The following is a 6747-nucleotide window of genomic DNA, read 5'->3' as shown; positions in this document are numbered from 1 at the left end:
CTTCCAGGCAGCTAGGACAAGAGTCTTAAAGGCACACTTCCTCTAACATGGCCACACCTCCTAATAATGCTACTCCCTGTGCCAAGCATATACAAACAATGAATGCTGTGGTACTGCAAGAAGGTTGATTTTAATTTGCCTTTAGCCTCACTGGGTTGAAAGCTTCCCGTGTATGTTCCATGGCTAGGCAAAAGCAAGCCGAGCAAAAAAGCTAGAGTTCAAAGTGGTAACACACTATAAACATTTTATGTGTGTATTTGTATATTTAAGCAAATTTTTTACCCAGGTATGATTAGCATGTATGATAGAAGGTATGAAAGCTGTGCATGGTTAACATATGCAGCTTAATGCACTGGGCTTAGTATTTATCTATATGAAACCATCACTGTCATCAATGTCACTGACATCCAGTGGTTTTTGGAGCAGTAGCTTTCAGATTTGAGGACTTGACAGGCAATTAAAAAATAGAGGAAAAATGTAAACTGGATTCAAATATCTAACTTTAAAATTTACAAGTTAAGAGATTAATTAAAATATTTATTTTTACTTGTGACAATGCCATGAAAGATAAAAGTTTTAAACCAAAGTAGTAGGAAGGAATTATTTTATAATAAAAACTTTATCTTAAAGAAAACTCATTAGCTATGATCAGTCATGATTTTTCATTTTTACCCTGAACACCTCTTTGTAGACACCACTGTCTGTTCAGAGGTAGTTCACGGGCTGGAGAATCACTTTATTCAAGAGCAGCATAAAATCTTGGGATCTTGAAGGTGGAGCTTTGAGCCACGGTTTGAGGGACTGTAGGAGGTGGCACATAGACTGAGCTGTTAGTGAGGAGAGTGTGGTAGCCAGGGTCCTCCAGAGATACAGCCAGCTGGATGCATGGTAGACAGACAATGGGGAATGGCTGTATGTGGTTAAAGAGCTTGACTGGTTTGAGTTCTATAGGTAAGTTGGCAAGCTGGAAACCTAGGAGAGCCCATGGAAAGCTACCACACTGAGTGGCCTCTTTCAGCGAACTAAGAAGGCATTCAAATAATGTGTACAGAATACATTTTTTATTACAAAGAGCAATTAATTAATACGTTTGACTCACATATGAGCTATGATTAATGCTTAGAAAGTCTTCTCTGTCACTGGGGTCTTGAGGATCTGACTAAGGCAATCAAAGCATCCATCTATATGTACTTCCATCAATGTGAACTTTTATCCATGTGTAAATCTATGTGTACTTCTATCTATGTCTATATCTATGTGTAAAGTTATCTATGTGTACTCCTATACATGTGTACTTCTATCTATGTGAACTTCTATCCATGTGTACTTCTAGCTATGTAAACTTCTATCCATGTATACTTCTCAGTGTACTTCTATGTGAACATGTCTTTGTGTAAATCTATCCATGTGTACTTCTCTCTCTGCGTACTTCTATCTGTGTGAACTTATATCTATGTGTAAATCTATCCATGTGTACTTCTATCTGTGCATACTTCTATGTGTAAATCGATGTGTACATCTATCTATGTGTACTTCCATCTATGTGTACATCAATCTATGTGTACACGATATGATGGCATCTCTGGATGGAGACTGTTGTCACTGTGTTTTGGGCCTCTTCATTCTCTTCCATCATCCTGGTAATGCCATTTTTGCAATCAATAAATGCTATAATATATGGGGTACACCATAGTGCTTGAAAGTACAGTCTAACTCTATTTGTTTCACTGTAGAAGAAGTACAATTCTTGGAAATGCTAGTTGGTAGCAATGACTGAAAGATAATCTGGGGACATGAGTACCCCTGAAGTGCCTCAAGGTTCTATGAAGCCTTCTTTCTGTTCTTCCTTAACTCATATTCCAGCAATACATGCTTAGTCCATGCTGATGACTTACCCTCAATTCAGACCTTTGCCAGTCTTCTTTTTTTTTTTTATTAGATATTTTCTTTATTTACATGTCATATGATTTTTCTTTTCCTAGTTTCCCCTCCCAGGAACAAGCAAACAAACAAACAAACAAACAAAAACAAGAACAAACCCTCGTTGGCTCCCCCCTGCCCATGCTTGCCACCCCACCCTCTCACACTTATTGGCCCCTGCATTCCCCTGCACTGAGGCACAGAATCTTCACAGGACCAAGGTCCTCTCCTCCTATTGATGATTGATTTTGTTATCCTCTACTATACACATGCTGCCATGTATAGTTCTTGGTCGGTGGTTGAGTCCCTGGGAGCTCTGAGGGTTCTAGTTAGTTCATATTGTCGCTCGTCCTAGGGGGCTGCAAACCCTTCAGCTCCATTGGTCCTTTCTCTAACTCCTTCATTGGGGACCCTGTACTCAGTTCAATGGATGGCTGTGAGCCTATACATCTGTATTAGTCAGGTACTGTCATCTTTGCCAGTCTTCTTAAGCATCAGGCACATCTAATTCCATTGCCTGTGGTCAGTCCACATTTGGCCAAAAATAGGTATGAATATAACCCAACACAAAATTATAAACATCATGAAGGGTTTTAGTGTTTAGTCTATAGTTCTATTGTCAGCTCTGAAGCATGATCTCTGGTAGATAACATCAGCTTAATGACAAAAGGTTGAACACACTCGCTACGTGCAATGCAAGACATCCCATTCTTGACACGCTGAGCTTGGACTCAGGGTTCTGCACTCTGAGCTTAGACTCAGGGGAACACACTCGCTATGTGCAATGCAAGACATCCCATTCTTGACATGCTGAGCTTGGACTCAGGGGAACACATTTGCTACATGCAATGCAAGACATCCCATTCTTGACATGCTGAGCTTGGACTCAGGGTTCTGCACTCACTCCTTTGGCCTTCACCTTTTATTTTACAGATTAGAGTTTGGAAAAGTTCGATGGCATGAAAGGGATCACTGTCTCCTTTCAATGACAGTGTTCCCAACAAAGGCTTCCTAGACTGAATCTTAGAAGGGAGTCTGTAAAAGCCTGTTGAGTAAATGTTATGTTGGTGATTTGCACTTTTAAGTAGAATGGGAAGACTCATCAGCTTTACTGACATTCTTCTTTTTAGATACTGAGAACACAAGCTATCAAACTTGACCAGGAATATGTTATGACTTCCCTATTTTGTTAGAAACTTCTTTTATTCCGATAGATGTTTATTGCCAGAAATGGCAGCAAGCAGTCACAGTGATAAAATACTCCTGATGAAACTATTGCTTCCTCAGAAGTCTGTCTATGCAGCATACACCCTTAGAGTATAGGCAGCCATTTATATTAATGGATCTCAAGGGCCGGTATGTTAAATAAACAGCACTCTCCTGCCAGAGATGACACTTCTGAGGCTCCTTGATTACGACAAGACAGCGATACAAACTCATGAGCATGGCTCACTTAGCCTTTGTCCTGAACTAGACAATGACAACTGTTCTCAAGCAACCCTCTCTCATAGCTGGGGCTGTGGGAGCTCTGCTTTCGAGGTTGGGTAACTCAGTTTTGGATGAAGTCCAAAGTGTGGACTGCAAGCTAAGGACAGGGGATCAGGTGAGGGTGGGGGTGTTCCTCAGCAAAGGTAACCTCTGCCTCAGCATCTCTGCCTCATGTCAGAGTCTGTGTCTCTTTCTTTTTTTTAATTTTTTTTTAATTAATTAATTTTGTTATACTCTATATTTTATTCCCCCCATCTACCCTCCAACTGTTCTACATCCCATACCTTCTCCCTACCCCTGCTTCCATGTAGATGTCCCCAACCCCCACCCACCTGACCTCTAAACTCCCTGGGGCCTCCAGTCTCTTGAGGGTTAGGTGTATCATCTCTGAATGAACACAGACCCAGCAGTCCTCTACTGTATGTGTGTTGGGGGCCTCATATCAGCTGGTGTATGCTGCCTGGTTGGTGGTCTAGTATCTCTTTCTTGATGTTAATTACTAAGAGGACTAGAGGTGTCAGATTTCTCAGGGCTACCTCAAGTCTACCCCAACCCCATCTTAGCTACTTGGCCTTGTTGCCTGCCATGGAGGATGTTGCATGTAGAAGAGAGGGTTGAACCTGTCTGAAGCTTGCAGGAAAGGAGCACGGAAGCATGTGCAGGGATGTGTGATGGGGGAAAGCATAAGTAAAGATGCTGTACTTCACCGCTAATCTGAATATTAGCGCCTTCAAATGCAAGATCAAGATGGGGATGAGGGGAAATCAAAGTCTTCTTTATGAGAAATGAAACAGGCTTTGGTTCTCAGATGGAAACTCAACTGAGATCTGCCTACAGACAACTCTCCTATTTTTTTTTTTCCAGAGACAGCTTTCATTTTAGAGGTTTTTCTGTCTTTCTTCAAGGTCAAGTGCAGTGTCCTTGACAGTGATGAATACAGCAGGACACCTTTTAATGGAATATGTCTTCATCTGTCCACAAGAGATGGGACCAGGTGCTAATAGACAGCAGTAAAGACACCAGAGGGAACCTAAGATTTTGAAACAATTCTTGCAGGTCTAGAGTAGGACCAGAGGGCCATTGTTTCAGAGAATACCCATAATACCTTGGGATTCTCTTCCTGAGCTGTTGAGAGACTCTGCTCAACAGATGGGGCGGTGACACCCCAGCCATGGTTTGGGGGCACAGGATGTAGCTTGAGCCCCTGCTTAGAGGCAGGAGTACAGATCTGAAACAACACTCATGCAGTTCTGATTCTTATGGTGTTTGAGAGATGTGGCCCCATGGTGGTTCCCACTCAGATTCGTAGGAGCACTGTAGATAGTCTGGGACCTAAGCAGATGCTGGTCACAGGGACCCTGCTGTTGTAGATCCTCATGGAAGGACCTTATGGACTCACAGCAGATGCTGGTCACAGGGACCCTGCTGTTGTAGATCCCTATGGAAGGACCTTATGGACTCACAGCAGATGCTGGTCACAGGGACCCTGCTGTTGTAGATCCTCATGGAAGGATCTTATAGACTCACAGGAATGTTACTGAGAGTGAAAATTATGAAGCCCTGCCTCCCATGGACTATCCCAGCCTGGAGATCCTCAGCAACAAGATCCCACTGGAAAGCTGACAGGGCTGAGCCCAGTGAACTGAGGAATCTGGTGGGCTGGAGTTGTGGAAGCATATGACTGAAAGGTTATCCTGGAGTTTGGAGAGCTCACAGCTTCTGCTCTGTTAGGCTTTAAATAGGGCCTACGATCCTTCATTCTTGCTCAGTTTCTCCTTTGGGAGTATAAATGTTCTTCCTGTACTCATGTCACCATTGGGCTTGGGGCAAGTCTGGCTTGTATACTGTAGGAGCATAGAAAAGCTATTTCAGGGCATAGCACATCTTGAAGCCATCAGTTTTGTTAAGGCAAGACTCTGGACTTGGGGATTTTGAACTGATGTTGAAGTGAGTTAAGACTTTAGGACTGTTGGTGGAGTGACTACATGTAAGAAGGACCTCTGTTTTAGATCCTAGGAGTTTGATACTATGTTTGAATGTAGTCTCCAAAGTTGACATGGGAAACTGTATTAATTTTTCTGTTGTTACAATAAATATCTGCAAAAGCAATTTAAAGAAGGAAGAGTATAAGCTAGAGATATGGCTACAGGTTAAGAAAATATGGTGCTTTTCTAGAAGACCCAAGTTCCATTCTCAGTATTCATGTCAAAGTAGCTCACAACCATCAGTAACTGCAGTGCGCATACTCATACAGACACCTACACATAATTCAAAATAATAAAAATAAATATTTTTAAAAAATAGGAAAGAATGCTCTTAGTTTTCTCCTCTGGAACTGTTAAAAACAATCAAACAAAACCACTCTGACCAAAAGCAATTTAAGAGAAAAAAACAATTTACTTCACATCATAACTTCCAGTCATAGTCCATTTTTGAGAGACCTTAGACTAGGAACTCAAACAGGAACTGGAGCAGAAACCACAGATAAATGCTACTTACATCATGTTTGCTGGCTTCTGTTTATGTAGCTTTTTTTTTTCTTAATGTGGTACAGTTTCACCTGCCTAGGGAGTAGTGCTCCCCACAATGGGCAGGGACCAGTCATTCTGATATGGGGCAGTTCTTCAACTAAGGTTTCCCCTCCCCAGCTAATCTCAGTTATTTTCTGCTAACAGTAAAACCTACCAATACGAAGAGTTTATCTTGGCTCACAGTTTGAGGATGCCGCCCATCATGGTAGGGATGGTGTGGTAGCAGGAGTCGGAAGCAGGCCAATAACATCCTGCTTTGAGAAATGAGTGCTGGTCCTTAGCTCACTCACTCCATTTCCCCTTTTTGCTCAATCAGGAATGCTGACCCACAGGATGGCGTTAACCACTTTTGGGGTGGATCATCTAACCTTAGTAAAACCTCTTGAAAATGTTTTGAAGAAAGCCCAGTTACGTTTCTGAGGTGATTCTAACCTGTCAAGTTGAAGATCCGCAATCACAGAAACTAAATGTTTTTTTAATGATTTATTTATTTTATGTGGTATTTTTGCTTGCATGCACTCTGTGTGAACATGCCATATCTCCTGGAACTGGAGTTACAGACAGTTGTGGGCTGCCATGTGGGTGCTGTGAATTGAACTCAGGTCCTCTCAAAGACCAACCAGTGCTCATAACTGCTGATCCTTCTCTCCAACCCTGAAACTAAATCTTTAATGTAATCATATTGAAAGGTGGTACCTTCATGAGGTGGTTAATGCAGCTAGCTATCTTAGAGTTGGTTTATTAGGTGCAGGTATACCCCCACTGTCTCTTTCCCTCCTTTCTGATGTTTCCATCTTCTGCTGTTTCA

Source organism: Mastomys coucha, unplaced genomic scaffold (genome assembly GCF_008632895.1).
Source record: "Mastomys coucha isolate ucsf_1 unplaced genomic scaffold, UCSF_Mcou_1 pScaffold19, whole genome shotgun sequence".
Taxonomy (NCBI): Eukaryota; Metazoa; Chordata; class Mammalia; order Rodentia; family Muridae; genus Mastomys; species Mastomys coucha.
This window is presented reverse-complemented; position numbering follows the sequence as displayed.